The sequence below is a fragment of the Pinus tabuliformis genome, chromosome 3_1, assembly GCF_031772625.1.
Source record: "Pinus tabuliformis cultivar Carrire ecotype Pingquan chromosome 3_1, CPIR1, whole genome shotgun sequence".
In the NCBI taxonomy this organism is placed as follows: Eukaryota; Viridiplantae; Streptophyta; class Pinopsida; order Pinales; family Pinaceae; genus Pinus; species Pinus tabuliformis.
The window spans coordinates 772,708,964-772,725,107 of NC_142301.1; the positions used below are offsets into that span (position 1 = coordinate 772,708,964).

Sequence of the window (16,144 nt, forward strand, 5' to 3'; positions counted from 1 at the left end):
GTATTGAGTTGCAATTTGATTAATGAGCAGCCTGGTTCCAATCCAAAAGAAAATCAAGAATCCACATAAAAAGAAAAACAAAGAGACCACATATAAAAAAAATAAGGAAAATATTATATGCAAAGTTCTCGGTACCTTTCTATATTTTTGTTCTGAATAAATATTTTATCCAAATACAATCAAGTAGACAATACATTTCAATCTTGATGAATTTTTTGTACTTTATAAGCTCAGTGAAATTACATCTGTATATGTATCTCTATCTGTACTTGGTTGCTACTCTCGCCAACACGAAAAATATAAAGATTTTGATTGTTCTGAATTAAGTCTGCATGCAAAATTTGTTCTTCATCTTTCGTTAAAACAGTGGTACCAACAGAACCAAAGTGCTTTGCTATTTTTCGAAGTAAGCCTTCAATTGTTCGAGGAACCCACATGACAAGGCCATCTCTTCTACTCTCTATGGGAGTCTGTGGGTGAAAAGGAAACACTTGGCATATTTTGGGCTCATATATCTCTCTTCCTGAATCTTTAAAAGAAGATCCATTTTCTTGATTGTTAACTCTCAAGGCTAATTTAGCTTCTTCTTTTCCAAAAAGGAGACCGAACTCGGATTCTAGTAGTTTACTTCTCAAATCGGTATCCTTTCCCTCAAGCACATTAGTGAGGATCTACATTCCATCCTTGAAATAAATTTGTGTGATGTTTACAAAAGTCTGTTTATCTAGTGTAAGTAGTTTGCAGTGATGACAGACACGAACATTATATTTCTCAACTATGTTACCCAACACAGCCATCTCACCTAATATACTATAGGGCTCAATTTATGTAGTTGTCTCCTCATACCCATCCTCTCCAACAATTACAGTTTCCAAAGACCCACGAGAAACAATGTAGAGCTGATCTACTACACTTCCTCGTTCAATTACCACCTCCCCAGCAAAAAAGAACTCTTCTTTCACTCTCGTCGCAATCCCGCTTAAAAATTCTTGGCTGCAATTATTGAAGAGAGTAACGTTTGCAATTTCTGAAGTACGTAAAGACTCTGCAATTTTAGCCCTGATAAAAACGGGAATATCATCTAACACTTTGGGTTCATAATAGCTACTCTCGTAGCCGAACATGAAAATACCTTTGATTTCAGCCTTTATATGCTTTGCCACTTTATTTCTTTTCATATATTTAATCAGATTAGTGATTTTATCGCTAAATCTTTCTCTCTTGGATCCCTTAACGATGTGTGCAATCAAGTTACTGATCACATAGGCCCCGATAATCATACTAAAAGAGATATATATCATTACAAATATCATTTCCCGGCGATTCACTGCATGCACATCTCCATATCCTACGATGGACATGGTAGTTATTGTAAAATACAGAGAGGTTACATATAATTTTGGCAGGCTTATCTCCCTAAAATGAGTATAATGGTAATCTCCCAAACTTAAACTTCCAACCCATGTAGACCCTTCATTTTCCTCTGGAATAGTTGCGGCCAGATAATAAAAGATGCAAGCAGTGATATGTGTGCAATACAACTGCACAGAGATAAGTTTCAGAATCCTTGTGAACAGATAGCTTATACGGATATTTTTTTTCTATTTTCTTGAAAAATTCCATCAATTTTTGTGCTCGATACAACTGGATCCACAACAGATACCTCACCTCTTCTTTTCTGCCTGATTTTTTGTAAATAATATCCCATGGCAAGCAACAAAGAACATTCGGAACTAAACTCGTTTTTACATAACAAACAATAATTTTCCGGCAATTATACACCATCTTGTAAGTATATGAATCTCTGTAGGAAAGAAAGCACTGAAAAGGGATGTCTATCCAGAAAGCTGTTTGTGCCAATATGTCCAGCTCCAACAGATGCTTGGGCAAGCCACGGAAAAAACCGAATTGCAAGGGAGTAAAACAACAAGAATAAAATGTTGAAACTAGAATAACCCACGACCAACATCTATGCACTAAACCATCCCATTCTATTAAACATCTGTTCATAGAGCTATTACAAAAACTCAGTTTGCTTTTGTGACTTTGGCCTCCGCTCTCCTGACGTCGGCGGGCGCGGGTTCGATCCAGACCCACTCCTCTAACAACAGAGCATAGCCTCCCAATTGACGACCTCGTTGAGATTTTGGATAACAACGCTGTGGGATGAATATGTCAAAACCGATATCAATTTAACTAGACCTGTGTGGTGTTTCATCTAATATTGGCGAAAACTAATAAGCGACCAACTACCATCACGCCTGCACTCCCCATACCCGCCATACGCTTTACATTAACAGACTGCTTACAACACACTGATTCTATAAATGATTCTATTAGCTACCACGATGATCTTATCGGGCCAGGTTGAATGAAACTGGCCAACCCTACTACTCTTTTCACCACATCGGCACGAAACCGCCCTCCACTCCTCGCAATCGGTGGCAAGGACAACGAGGGTTTCCAGGCGACACCGCACCTCTATCCCACATCTCTTTTCCTCTAACTGCCTTAGTGGGCCAGTGTAGTTGAGTTATTTGGCTTGTATCTGGGCAACCCTTGTCCTAATTGCAGGTTAATAGAACCTGCTTACATGGTTGTTCTGGCCCAACTCTCTGTTTTCGTTTGCTTAATGAACATTGACAGAGATATGCATTAATTATTAAAAAAACTATGTGAACCAGATGATGCATACATGGAGCATACAACCACCCCAGTTTTCTGATGACCATTAACATAAATATTTTTAAAGCGTCTCACGATGACCATCACATGGTCATCCATGGACCATTCGTCATGAATTTTCTTTTTAAGACTCAATCTGACGCACCCGGCAATGTGAAATTTAAATTTTGAATTTTGAACTCTACCCAGCCACACCCACGAATACCCAAAAGAGCTTGAGACCGTCCGTTTTGGAGTGTTTCTTCAATTTTATTTTAAAATCTGGTGAGATTTTTTACAATGGTAATTGTGAGTTTTGTAACTTGCATAGTCTTAATCTTTTAATCTTTTAGGGATTTTGGAGGGATATAATTTATTTATATGTTTTAAAATACATTTTAAATGGTGAAAACTAATTATTTTGAAAAAAAATTCATTACTAAGTTTTAATTAAAAAATAAAAAGATATAATGGTGAACGGTTTTTTTTTGTTATTTTCATATATTTTCATATAAATTTTATTTAAAATTTTGTATAATTTAACTATTTTAAATAATATTGATATGATTAATGATACATATTCAAAAACATGCAAAAGAATTTTCTTTTTAAGACCCAGTCCCGTGTGCCCAGCAATGTGAAATTTAAATTTTGAATTTTGAACTCTACCTAACCACGCCCCCGAATACCCAAAAGACCTTGAGACCGTCCGTTTTGGAGTGTTTCTTCAACTTTATTTTAAAATCTGGTGAGATTTTTTACAATAGTAATTGTGAGTTTTGTAACTTGCATAATCTTAATCTTTTAGGGATTTTGGAGGAAGATAATTTATTTATACCTTTTAAAATACATTTTAAGAGGTGAAAACTAATTATTTTGAAAAACAATTCATTACTAAGTTTTAATTAAAAAATAAAAAGATATAATGGTGAACAATTTTTTTTTGTTATTTTCATATATTTTTATATATTTTTTATTTAAAATTTTGTGTAATTTAACTATTTGAAATAATATTGATATGATTAATGATGTGTATTCAAAAAGATATGAATAATGATGTGTATTAAAAAATATGCAAATTAATTCGACAAGTCATCTCTATGTATATATTCTCATCCTCGGCAACCCCTAAAGCCATTATGGGAAAAATAAGAAACATACAAACATGCTTATTTTAAGGGAGCTAAAGAACAATAAAAATGTGTCCTTGTCACTTCAGAAAAATTATGCTATCCTAACCACCTCGATGGTTTGGGAGTGAGAGACCCTAAATCCTCAATTAATCACTAGGAGCCCAAACTTGGTGGTGGTGGTTTAAAAACCCATCAGCTTTATGGATTAATGTATGGAAGCAAAAATACATGGAAAGAACAAATGGTAGTTTGATAATTTGGATAGGGGGTGGAATTAAGGGATTTCATCTCTAGAATTCATCATGGAAATCAAAACATAAACTTATTCCTCTTTTGGGAGGATTCTTAGCAACAATGGGCCCAAATTGGAAAAAGAAGAGGTAAATTAGTTAAAAACTTGTTTGATATTGTAAGGTATAGTACTAGTCTACTAGTATTGGGCGCAACCTCAATCTCAACAACAATGGAGGTAGTGGTAGAAGTGCATGCATTGACGAGTGCACATAAGCTTAGAAACACAAGTAGCCATCACAAATGAAACATAAAGTAGAAGAATTAAAATCCAATATAGGAAAGATATCCTTCGATAGGGGAAATGTCCTAAAGGATATTTTAGCTTAAACGAGCCTTGTAGATTAATAGTTAGCATAGAAGGATACCCTAGTAAAACTAAATGGAAAAGGCTACGGGACTCCAAATTCTAGCCAAAGGTGACACTCTTCCTCTAACTTTCATGCAAAACAAAATCTTAACTTGGAAAAATCTCCAAAAATGGGTTTTCAAAGTCTATCTAGATGTAGCCTCTGATGGGAAAACATAGAAACAACTGAGCATCTGCTTAACACTTATAGATTTGCATTAGAAATATGGGATCACTTGGCCATAATTTTTAGACAACCAAAATTGGAACGGAACCAATATTCATTCAACACTTAATGAATGGAATTTTGGACCTTTTAAAAGTATTATAGTGGACTGAACATGGAAATTTTCCTAAGATTTATAACATGGGAATTATGTAAGGAAAGGAAATTAAGAATCTTCAAATATTAGTCATTAAATGTGGACACTATTAGAGCTCCATAATCGGAAGGTAAGCGAAACAATCCTCATAATCTCAAGTGGTCTACACAAGATTGGGAATGTAATTCCAAGGAATCACGCATTCTCAAACTTTTGGTGCTCAACCAATATTTTACAAATTTTCAAGCAACACAGCCCTAGCCCATTCCCTGAAATCCTAACAAATAGCTACCACCTTCTCCTAGTTTCTTAAAGTTAAAATTTGATAGAGCCTCTAGGGGTAATCCCGGCCTTGGTAGTTTCAGAGGGGTATTTAGAAATTATCATGGGTAAATTACTCACATTTATATGGGAATTCTAGGAATGAAACTAATAATGTGGCTAAACTTTCATCCTTGGAGCAAGTCCTAATAATATCCAAGCATCTTAATTATCAAAAATTGATAACATAAGGGGATTATAAAACTATTGTCCTAATGATAAATAAACTACAAAATGGATCTAGCCCCCCAAGTTCTCTAATAGATGGAGACTAATGGTAGGCTTAACAAGAATCAAAGTATTAAAGGTAATAGTATCCCTTGTACTATCACATATACGAAGAATAGGAAATAATTTGGCAAATAAAATAGCTAACAAAGGTCAACAATACAAGTAGATATGTTGGAAAAAAAATCTCCATCCTCTTCTTGATGTGCTAAGAACCATGTGCAAAGAAATTGTAGAAATGGAAAACGCTCCCTAGGGTGGGTGCACATCTGGTGAGGCGACCTCCTTGCATTGAGATGAAAACCATCTATTTAATATGGGCAGTAGTCTTCCCATCAAATGTGATATGGATGGCTTAGCATAAAAATATGCTTATTTGATATTTTGTTTAGTTCGTGGGAGGGCGTTGTGATGATAGCCTTCATTGCGTGGGAGTCTAGTGAAGGGAAAAAAAATGAATTCTAAATGCAAGAGAACTCGAGTATTAATTATGGTGATTAAGAAGAAGGAAATAACATATCATAACATGGGATGGAGTAATAGAAATTGAGGAGGGAGGGTTGAAACTCTCAGTATAGTTTATTAAGTTCCATGCCACTATTTCTCATGGGCACTCCTAGTCTTTTATATTCCTATTACTGTCAAAGATTATAGGTTTGGAAAAGAGGAAATTAAAAGTCAATCCTATAATAGAATTGTCATTGCATGCAAGATTGATGATAGTTTTCAATTGGAAAATACTCAGTCTAGAGTGAAATACCTCTAGCTCGTTGCAAAATTAGATAAGGATTCTCAGGTTTGCTGTAATTATAATTTCTGTTACACACAACCATTTAGTTGTAGACATTTTTCTATCAAAGTTTTATAGGAATTGTGGATTAATCATCTTTTGGATATTTATCCCCTCTTAGGAACTCCCTAGGGTGGGTGCACATCTGATGAGGCGAGCTCCTTGCATTGAGATGAAAACCATCTATTTAATATGGGCAATAGGCTTCCCATCAAATGTGATATGGATGGCTTAGCATAAAAATATGCTTATTTGGTATTTTGTCTAGTTCGTGGGAGGGTGTTGTGATGATAACCTTCATTGCATGGGAGTCTAGTGAAGGGAAATTTTTTTTGAATTCTAAATGCAAGAGAAATCGAGTATTAATTATGGTGATTAACAAGAAGGAAATAACATATCATAACACGGTATGGAGTAATAGAAATTGAGGAGGGTGTTAGAAAATTATATATTACGGAGCAATGGAACACATAAAATATTGCAGAATTATAAACACAGAAAATGCACAAAACAAGAGAGACAAAGATATACGTGGTTCACCTAGTTTGGGCTACATCCACCCCAAACAGCCAGTCCTTCCTTTCTATTATCTAACAAAATGAAGAGACACAACCTACAGCAAATCCACTGTAATATCTTCTGTTTTCTCTCACAGTCTCACCTCTCTGTTTCTCGCTCACAGAATACACATCTATTTCACAGCCTCAAATACAATACCCTCATACAAAGAGAGGGGTTACCTTCTAGGGAAAAAATCCCTAAACTAAACATTAGTTCTACCATCAGATCATCCGCCTAATGAACGGCCCAGATTGACTAGAAATTACTATACTTTTACAAGGCAATTTTACATTTGTTTTTAGCTTCGAGGGCGCTGCCCCCGAGCCCCTGCCGGGGGACCGCTGGCCCCTGGACCCCCCAGCCGGGGGGGATCGGCCCCCCGAGACCCCCGCGTGGAGGGGTGTACAAGACTTCCTGGGGTATACATCCGGCTAAAACAAAGACCTTTGAACAATAATTCTCCACACACAACAATCTCCCACTTGGAGAATGATTGTAGCAACTCCACTGCTGCTTCATTTGCTGGACAATGACTCCTCTTTGTACCTGGTTGTTTTTCATCTTCATCGTCATCCTTGAAGACCAATAGAAACTGAGCATGTTCTTAGTTTCTCCCTGGTTACAACTTTTGTTAGCATATCTGCAGGATTCTTGCTAGTGTGTATCTTTTCCAGCTTCAACTCTCCATCTTCCAACACTGATCGTATGGAATGGTACTTGAGTTGTATGTGTTTAGTCCTGGAATGAAATGCCAATTTCTTTGCAAGATGAATGGAACTTTGACTATCACTGTATAACGTGCCCATATCATGCTCCTTACCTAATTCACCCATAAACCTTTGTAACCAAATCATTTCTTTACTAGCCTCTGTAGCAGCATGTTAAGTTATGGTATGTTCTATGCTTATAACAGTTTACTTCTTTTTCTTATTATATTCCACCAATTAGCAATCACATGTACATAAAGTAAAGTGCAGATAGAACATTAAACGATCGACAGAAAACAAGCCAAGACAAGAGACACAAGATGTGGCGGCTAGCCAGGGACAAACCCAACAATGTGTGGGGAAACCCTTTGATCAAATCTTCTTTTATCTTCAATAATTCAGCAGAGAGAAATAGTACAATAAATCTGATTCATATCAGCAGTAGCAAACCCTAGATCAGTAGCATCAACATTAGTGGCTTCATTATCAAACTAGGGCAGACCATATCTCACAAACCGATAGTCGGATTGACTTCATTCCACCACCAAAAGTTTCGGCTTCCAGAGGAGGTTCAGATGAACAAAAGTTTCGGCTACACACACAACAATCTCCCACTTGGAGAATGAATGTAGCAACTCCACTGCTGCTTCATTTGCTGGACAGTGACTCCTCTTTGTACCTGGTTGTTTTTCATCTTCATCGTCATCCTTGAAGACCAATAGAAACTGAGCATGTTCTTAGTTTCTCCCTGGTTACAACTTTTGTTAGCATATCTGCAGGATTCTTGCTAGTGTGTATCTTTTCCAGCTTCAACTCTCCATCTTCCAACACTGATCGTATGAAATGGTACTTGAGCTGTATGTGTTTAGTCCTGGAATGAAATGCCGAGTTCTTTGCAAGATGAATGGCACTTTGACTATCACTGTATAACGTGCCCATATCATGCTCCTTACCTAATTCACCCATAAACCTTTGTAACCAAATCATTTCTTTACTAGCCTCTGTAGCCTCTGTAGCCTCTGTATCATTTTACTTATTTTTCTTATTATATTCCACCGATTAGCAATCACATGTACATAAAGTAAAGTGCAGATAGAACATTAAACGATCGACAGAAAACAAGCCAAGACAAGAGACACAAGATGTGGCGGCTAGCCAGGGACAAACCCCACAATGTGTGGGGAAACCCTTTGATCAAATATTCTTTTATCTTCAATAATTCAGCAGAGAGAAATAGTACAATAAATCTGATTCATATCAGTAGTAGCAAACCCTAGATCAGGAGCATCAGCATTAGTGGCTTCATTATCAAACTAGGGAAGACCATATCTCACAAACCGACAGTCGGATTGACTTCATTCCACCACCAAAAGTTTCGGCTTCCAGAGGAGGTTCAGATGAACCTACAGTGCAGTTCAGATGAGGAGATATTCTATGCCACGCAAGCCAATCTTTACTTCTGCAGTTGCAGCTTCAGTTTCAGCAGTTTCCGGCTTCAAACTAGGGCAGTCGATATCATGCAAACAGTTCGTCGGATTGACTCCATTCCACCACCAAAAGTTGCGGCTTTCAAAGGAGGTTCAGATGAACCTACAGCGCAGTTCCAAAGAGGAGATCTTCTAGGCCACGCAAGTCAATCTTTACTTCTGCAGTTGCAGCTTTAGTTTCAGCAGTTTCCGGCTTCAAACTAGGGCAGTCGATATCTTGCAAACCGTTCGTCAGATTGACTTCATTCCACCACCAAAAGTTGCGACTTTCAAAGGAGGTTCAGATGAACCTATAGTGCAATTCGAAAGAGGAGATCTTCTAGGCCACACAAGTAAATCTTTACTTCTGCAGTTGCAGCTTCAAATTCAACAGCTTTCGGCTTCACATGTGAGAGATAGAGAGACCCATTTCAGCGCAGTAGAGAAGAGACTCATATCTGCACAGGAGAGAGAGAGAGATGTGATGAGATGAGTGAGTCCAAATGAGGAAAAGTCCTCTTATATTTATACACAACGTTGGAGGGTGAATAGATGCGACTGTTGGACTTCTGAGCCTACATGAGTTGTAGGTCGGCTTGATAATAATTCCATAATCAAAATAAATTCATATCTCCATGAATACTTATCGGAATTGGATGATATTTATATCAATACTACACCTCTCAACGAGAGGAATCTAATAAAAATATTATTAGCCATGAATAAGATGACCCACATGAAGTTTTTCCCTGGTTGCCAATTTTAACACTCCCTCTCAACCATGGAGAACTTCATCTGCAATCAGTCTATCGGTCGTTACTATTCATCCATCAAATGCACTGCCCTGTACAGCCTGACCCTTGCCCTGGTCTGCTCTATTCTACCTATTCAGCTTTGTCTTGTACCTACACTGATTTGTACTGTTTTGCTCTGTTCTGCTCTGCTCTTGCATTGTTTCGTTCTGCTCTGCTTTTGTTCGAATTATGAAGAAGAAGAAATGATTGAGGATGTATCATACTGACTCAAAGTCAGTCTCAGAGTATGTACCATTGGTCCCAGATCAGTCTCAACCAACCCAAAGTTAGCGTCATAGTGAGTATAACTCGAATGGTCCCAGACCAATATCATCCTCCACTGACTCAAAGTCAGTCTCAGAGTATGTACCACTGATCCGAGACCAGTCTCAACCGACCCGAAGTTAGCATCATAGTATGGTACAACTCCTACCACTGGTCCCAGACCAGTATCATTGATCCCAGATCAATGGAGGTCATCCTATCGTAGGGAGTACGGTAGTTACAACGATGCGTCCATCGGTACTACTATTGTCCCTAACTTCATTTCCTTGCTCATTGATCAGATGAGAGGTACTTCCCATGAGTCCCAGACTGCATGGGTAGGATGCCTCGACAGGAGAACTAATCAATCCTATCCTCACATGAGAACACATCAATCCTGCTACAATTGCCATGGAGAACACATCAATCCAGGCCTCACAGGAGAACACATCAATCCTGCTACAATTGCCATGGAGAACACATCAATCCAGGCCGCCATGGAGAACACATCAATCCAGGCCGCCATGGAGAACACATCAATCCAGGTCTCACAGGAGAACACATCAATCCTGCTATAGTCGCCATGGAGAACACATCAATCCAGGCCTCACAGGAGAACTAATCATCCTGCTACACAGGACAGCGAATCATCATGTTCCACAAGAGAGCGAATCATCTTGTCCCATAAGAGAGCGAATCATCTTGTTCCAGTGTGCACCACCAGGGGAGGGTGAGTCACCCTGTGGTCATATGTTGCTCCAGTAAGAACCGCAAGCCCTCAGAGCTCCCAGAGCTCAATGTATGCAACATGCAGGACCCTTGTACAAAGGTTTCTTACCGAATCCAAGTCGTTTGGGAAAATCACAGATTAGATCTTTCCTCGGGGCTTTGACAAGGTGTATCAACCTGTACATCATCTTAATGCGATGGAGCCTCCTTGCTCATCAAGTTACCATATCCAAGATGATGTCTATCTGCTAGAGCAATCGACGAATACGGGATTCCTCAATAATCGAATCCCACCTCTGGTTGTTATAGAGAATCACAGTGGTATCCAATGTAAATCCAAACAGCTCACTGAAGAGCTTTCACAACCAGACTACCTCACACGAGGTTATGCTAGCAACAATATATCCTGCTTCAGCGGTGCTCAAAGCCACCGACTTCTGCTTCCTGCTCATCCAGGATATCAAAGCAGATCCCAAGGTGAAACAACACCCGGAAGTGCTCTTACGGTCCAGCACACTGCCTGCCCAATCAACATCAGTATATCCAAGTAGTCTCACATCTTCGGCAGTGTATCTTAATCCATGAGAGATTGTGTCCTGAAGACATCTCAGAAGATTCCTGGCATCAATCCAGTGAGGCTCAACCAAATATGAGCTCACAATGCTAACTGAAAAAAATATGTTCGGACGGAGGCTCACCAACAACATCAATGCGAATGAGTTTATGAAACTCAGAGGCATTTCCCAAATCTGGTCCGACATCACTACCATATAACTTCTAAAAGTTAAGATCCTTGACGTAGTCACAGGCTTGCAGTCCATCATACCAAATCTTTCCAATATCTTTACCACATATTTCCCTTGAGATAGGAAAATTTCCCTTGGCTTCTGCCATACTTCAAGTCCTAGGAAGTAGTGCATCAGTCCTAGGTCTTTCATTTCAAATTTAGAGGCCAGCTCCCTCCTACATTTGTGAATGAGAGGGTCTACACCTGTTAGAAAGAGGTCATCCACATACAATACCAGTATGAGAGGCTTGTCATCTTCAACCTTAAAGTAAAGGTTAGGATCGGCTTCACTCCTAGTGAATCCCAGCTTCATCAAGTAGCTATCGATCCTCTCATACCATGCTCGGGGTGCTTGCTTCAGCCCATAGAGAGCTTTCTTCAACCTGCATACATGAGATTTTCGATCATAAATCTCAAATCCTTCAGGTTGCTCCACGTATACCTCTTCTTTGATTGAGCCATGCAAGAACGTCGTCTTGACATCCATCTGATGTAGGTTCCATCCTTGTGAAGCGGCAAGGGATATGATCGAGCGGATGGTCGTATATCTGGAAACAGGTGCAAATATCTCATCATAGTCTATACCTTCCTTTCTGGGATAAACCACGAGCAACAAAATGAACCTTATACTTTTCCATACTTCTATTTGCTGCATGCTTTATCTTGTAAAGCCATTTTGAAGTAACAATTGCCTTGTCCAGGGTCTGGGAACTACTTCCCAGACATCATTCTCCATAATAGACTCATATTCTATGTTCATAGCATCCTTCCATAGTTAATGCTTGATGACATCTGAGAATGATGAAGGTTCATTTTGTATGATCATGCTCATGATGGTCAGGTATCCCTGATACCTATTAAGTTTCTTACTTTGATGGAAGGTTCCTCAGGGTGCAGCATGTCCTTCAGCATCATCAAGTATCCCCCTAAGCCATGAAGGCCTCTTCCTAGAAGAGGAAGGCTCATGTGAATCAATCGGATCCATGGGTTCTTCTACATCAGGCATTGATTCATCGTCCTTTTCTTTCGGTTCCCTGGTACCAGCTTCTTGAGAGCTCCTCAAAGTCGGAAGATTGATCACCTTTCTGAGAGCCATATCTTCGTCAAAGGTGACATCATGACCAATTATGACTTCCCTTTGACCGGCTACATAGATTCTATAGCCTTTAGTATTTTCACCATAGCCCACGAAAATTCCCTTCTTTCCAGATGCTCCCAATTTATTTCTTTTCTCTTTCGACACATGAAAGTATACAGGGCTACCAAAAATTTTAAAATGAGAAACATCAGGTTTCTTACCGGTGAATTTTGCTTCAGGAGTCTTGAAACCCAATGCTTGATGAGGGCATCAATTTTGTACATATACGACGGTGATTGTAGTTTCAGCCCATAGAAACTTTGGAAGTCTTTGATCATGTAGCATGGCCCGGACAACTTCCATCATCGTGTGGTTCTTCCTTCCTGCCACACCATTCTGCTCAAGAGTATGTGGTGTAGTAGTCTCCCTCTTAATGCCAGCCTCAGATATGCCTGAGTGAACCAACTGTAATACATCGGAGGTCTTGCTTTGGCTTGAGGGGAGCGGTCCCCTTTTGAGCTTTTCTTCGACACATCCCGGACATACACCTTCTTTCTCTACTTGGAATTCGGGCATCCCTGTCACCATTTGTTTTACACCAAGTAGAGCTTTGTAATGAAGGTGGGAAAACCTCTGATGCCAAAGTTCAGACTGAAGAGTTGTGTCACAAGACATGACACCTAGCGGACTTCCATTAACCTGATATGATGAATCAACACTAAACCCAAGAGTAAAGGCATTTCCATATACATACCTTGCCATTGCTTAAGGTTACCTTGTAGCCTTTGTCTTCCGTTCCCGAGATGGACACTAGGTTCTTTTTGAGGTCAGGTGCATTTAATACATCCTCGACTTTCTAGCCTTCTTGAATGGTTGTCCTCTTCCTCGATCCCCAGCTCTCCTCTTACCTTTGCTGTTGAATTTGTCATTCCTTTGATTTGCCATCAGAGGGATTTTGATCATTGTCCCGGTGAGAGTCCTTTCTATCAGGGCATTCCCTTGCATAGTGACCTGCTTTATTGCAAATGTAACATCGTCATTTTCTTCTACCTTTAGGTCCAGCCTTTCCTTTTGATTTAGTCCCGGAATTATTTATTTTCTTAGCATGAGAAGAAAAGGAAGCAGGAGGAACTTTAGGCATGGGCATTTCTTGCTCTTCTTCCCTTGTTTCTTCTTGAATGCATCTAGCCATTAATTCCTCAAAACCAGGAATTACATTATAGTTCAGAAGAGTAATCCTAAACACGTACCATTTGGATGGTAATCCTCCAAGAGTCGTGAGTTCCATTTCCCAGTCTATTGTAGATTTCCTTGGAGGTGTCTAGTTCAGAGATGTAGGCCACCAAGTGCTAGTCAATAGAGTCCCGGATGATCTTCTATTTTGACTTCTTCGGTTTTCCATTTGTTCCATGCAGCAGCGGATGCATTTGATGGAGGATCAACAATATTGCCTCTTACATGGTCCAGTACTCTTGCATCTTCTGGGGTTAGATCGATAGACATCTTCCATCCGTGATAGTCAGCTTTCTCACGGAGCTTGTCTTCGGCAGGAAAGAGTGTTGAGGACCCCATAATTCTTTTAGGATAGCCTTGCCAATCTTCTCTTCAATGATTGCTCTTGCTCTTGCTCAGGCTTTGTCTTCACCTCAGCTCTGATACCATGTTAAGTTATGGTATGTCCTATGCTTATAACAGTTTACTTATTTTTCTTATTATATTCCACCGATTAGCAATCACATGTACATAAAGTAAAGTGCAGATAGAACATTAAACGATCGACAGAAAACAAGCCAAGACAAGAGACACAAGATGTGGCAGCTAGCCAGGGACAAACCCCACAATGTGTGGGGAAACACTTTGATCAAATCTTCTTTTATCTTCAATAATTCAGCAGAGAGAAATAGTACAATAAATCTGATTCATATCAGCAGTAGCAAACCCTAGATCAGTAGCATCAACATTAGCGGCTTCATTATCAAACTAGGGCAGACCATATCTCACAAACCGACAGTCAGATTGACTTCATTCCACCACCAAAAGTTTCAGCTTCCAGAGGAGGTTTAGATGAACCTACAATGCTGTTCAGATGGGGAGATCTTCTAGGCCACGCAAGTCAATCTTTACTTCTGCAGTTGCAGCTTCAGTTTCAGCAATTTCCGGCTTCAAACTAGGGCAGTCGATATCTTGCAAACCGTTCGTCGGATTGACTTCATTCCACCACAAAAAGTTGCGGCTTTCAAAGGAGGTTCATATGAACCTACAACGCAGTTCCAAAGAGGAGATCTTCTAGGCCACGCAAGTCAATCTTTACTTCTGCAGTTGCAGCTTCAGTTTCAGCAGTTTCCGGCTTCAAACTAGGGCAGTTGATATCTTGCAAACCGTTCGTCGGATTGACTTCATTCCACCACCAAAAGTTGTGGCTTTGAAAGGAGGTTCAGATGAACCTACAGTGCTGTTTGAAAGAGGAGATCTTCTAGTCCACGCAAGTCAATCTTTACTTCTGCAATTGCAGCTTCAAATTCAACAGCTTCCGGCTTCACATGTGTAAGAGAGAGACCCATTTCAGCGCAGTAGAGAAGAGACTCATATTTGCGCAGGAGAGAGAGAGAGATGTGATGAGATGAGTGAGTCCAAATGAGGAAAAGTCCTATTATATTTATACACAACGTTGGAGGGTGAATAGATGCGACTGTTGGGCTTCTGAGCCTACATGAGTTGTAGGTCGGCTTGATAATAATTCCATAATCAAAATAAATTCATATCTCCATGAATACTTATCGGAATTGGATGATCTTTATATCAATCCTACACCTCTCGATGAGAGGAATCTAATAAAAATATTATTAGCCATGAATAAGATGACCCACATGAAGTTTTGCCCTGGTTGCAAATTTTAACACAACAACATACTCTGCTTCTGTTGTTGAAAGTGCAACAACACTTTGGATTTTTGAAACCCAATTGACAATTGTTCTTCCAATAGTAAATACATATCCTATAGTGCTCCTCCTATTATCTCTGTCACCTGCCATATCTGCAACAACATATCCTTGTAGGGAGATGTTTTAACCACCAAAGCATAATGCTTGATTTCTGGTACCTTTCAAATATCTGAGAATCCATTTCACTGCCATCCAATGTTCCTTTCCTGGATTGTTCATGTACCTGCTTACAACTCCCACTGCATGTGCAATATCAAGCCTTGTGCAGACCAATGCATACATTAAGCTTCCAACTGCTAATGCATATGGAACTTTAGACATATAATCCATGTCTTCTTGGGTCTTTGGGCACATTTCCTTCCTAAGTTTGAAATGGCTAGCAGAAGGTGAACTAACTGGTTTTGCATTGTGCACGTTAAATCTTTTCAACACCTTTTGTATGTACTCATTCTGAGACAATGTTAAGTTACGATTTTTCCTGTCTCTAGTTATTCTCATACCAAGGATTTGTTTTGCAGCTCCCAAATCCTTCATTGCAAATGAATTTGATAATTTTCTTTTGAGCACATTTATTTCCTGCATGTTAGATCCTGCAACAAGCATGTTATCTACATACAATAACAATATAATATAGCTGCCATCATTTTGCTTTTTAAAATAAACATAATGATCAGAGTGACATCTAGTATAACCTTGTTCAGACATAAACTTGTCAAA

At 39.2% G+C, this 16,144-nt stretch overlaps 1 pseudogene; it reads right to left on the minus strand.

The window, feature by feature from the left end:
- Positions 1-239: 239 nt before the first annotated feature.
- LOC149189668 (potassium channel KOR1 pseudogene) lies at positions 240-2,010 on the minus strand (annotated as a pseudogene).
- Positions 2,011-16,144: the final 14,134 nt, after the last annotated feature.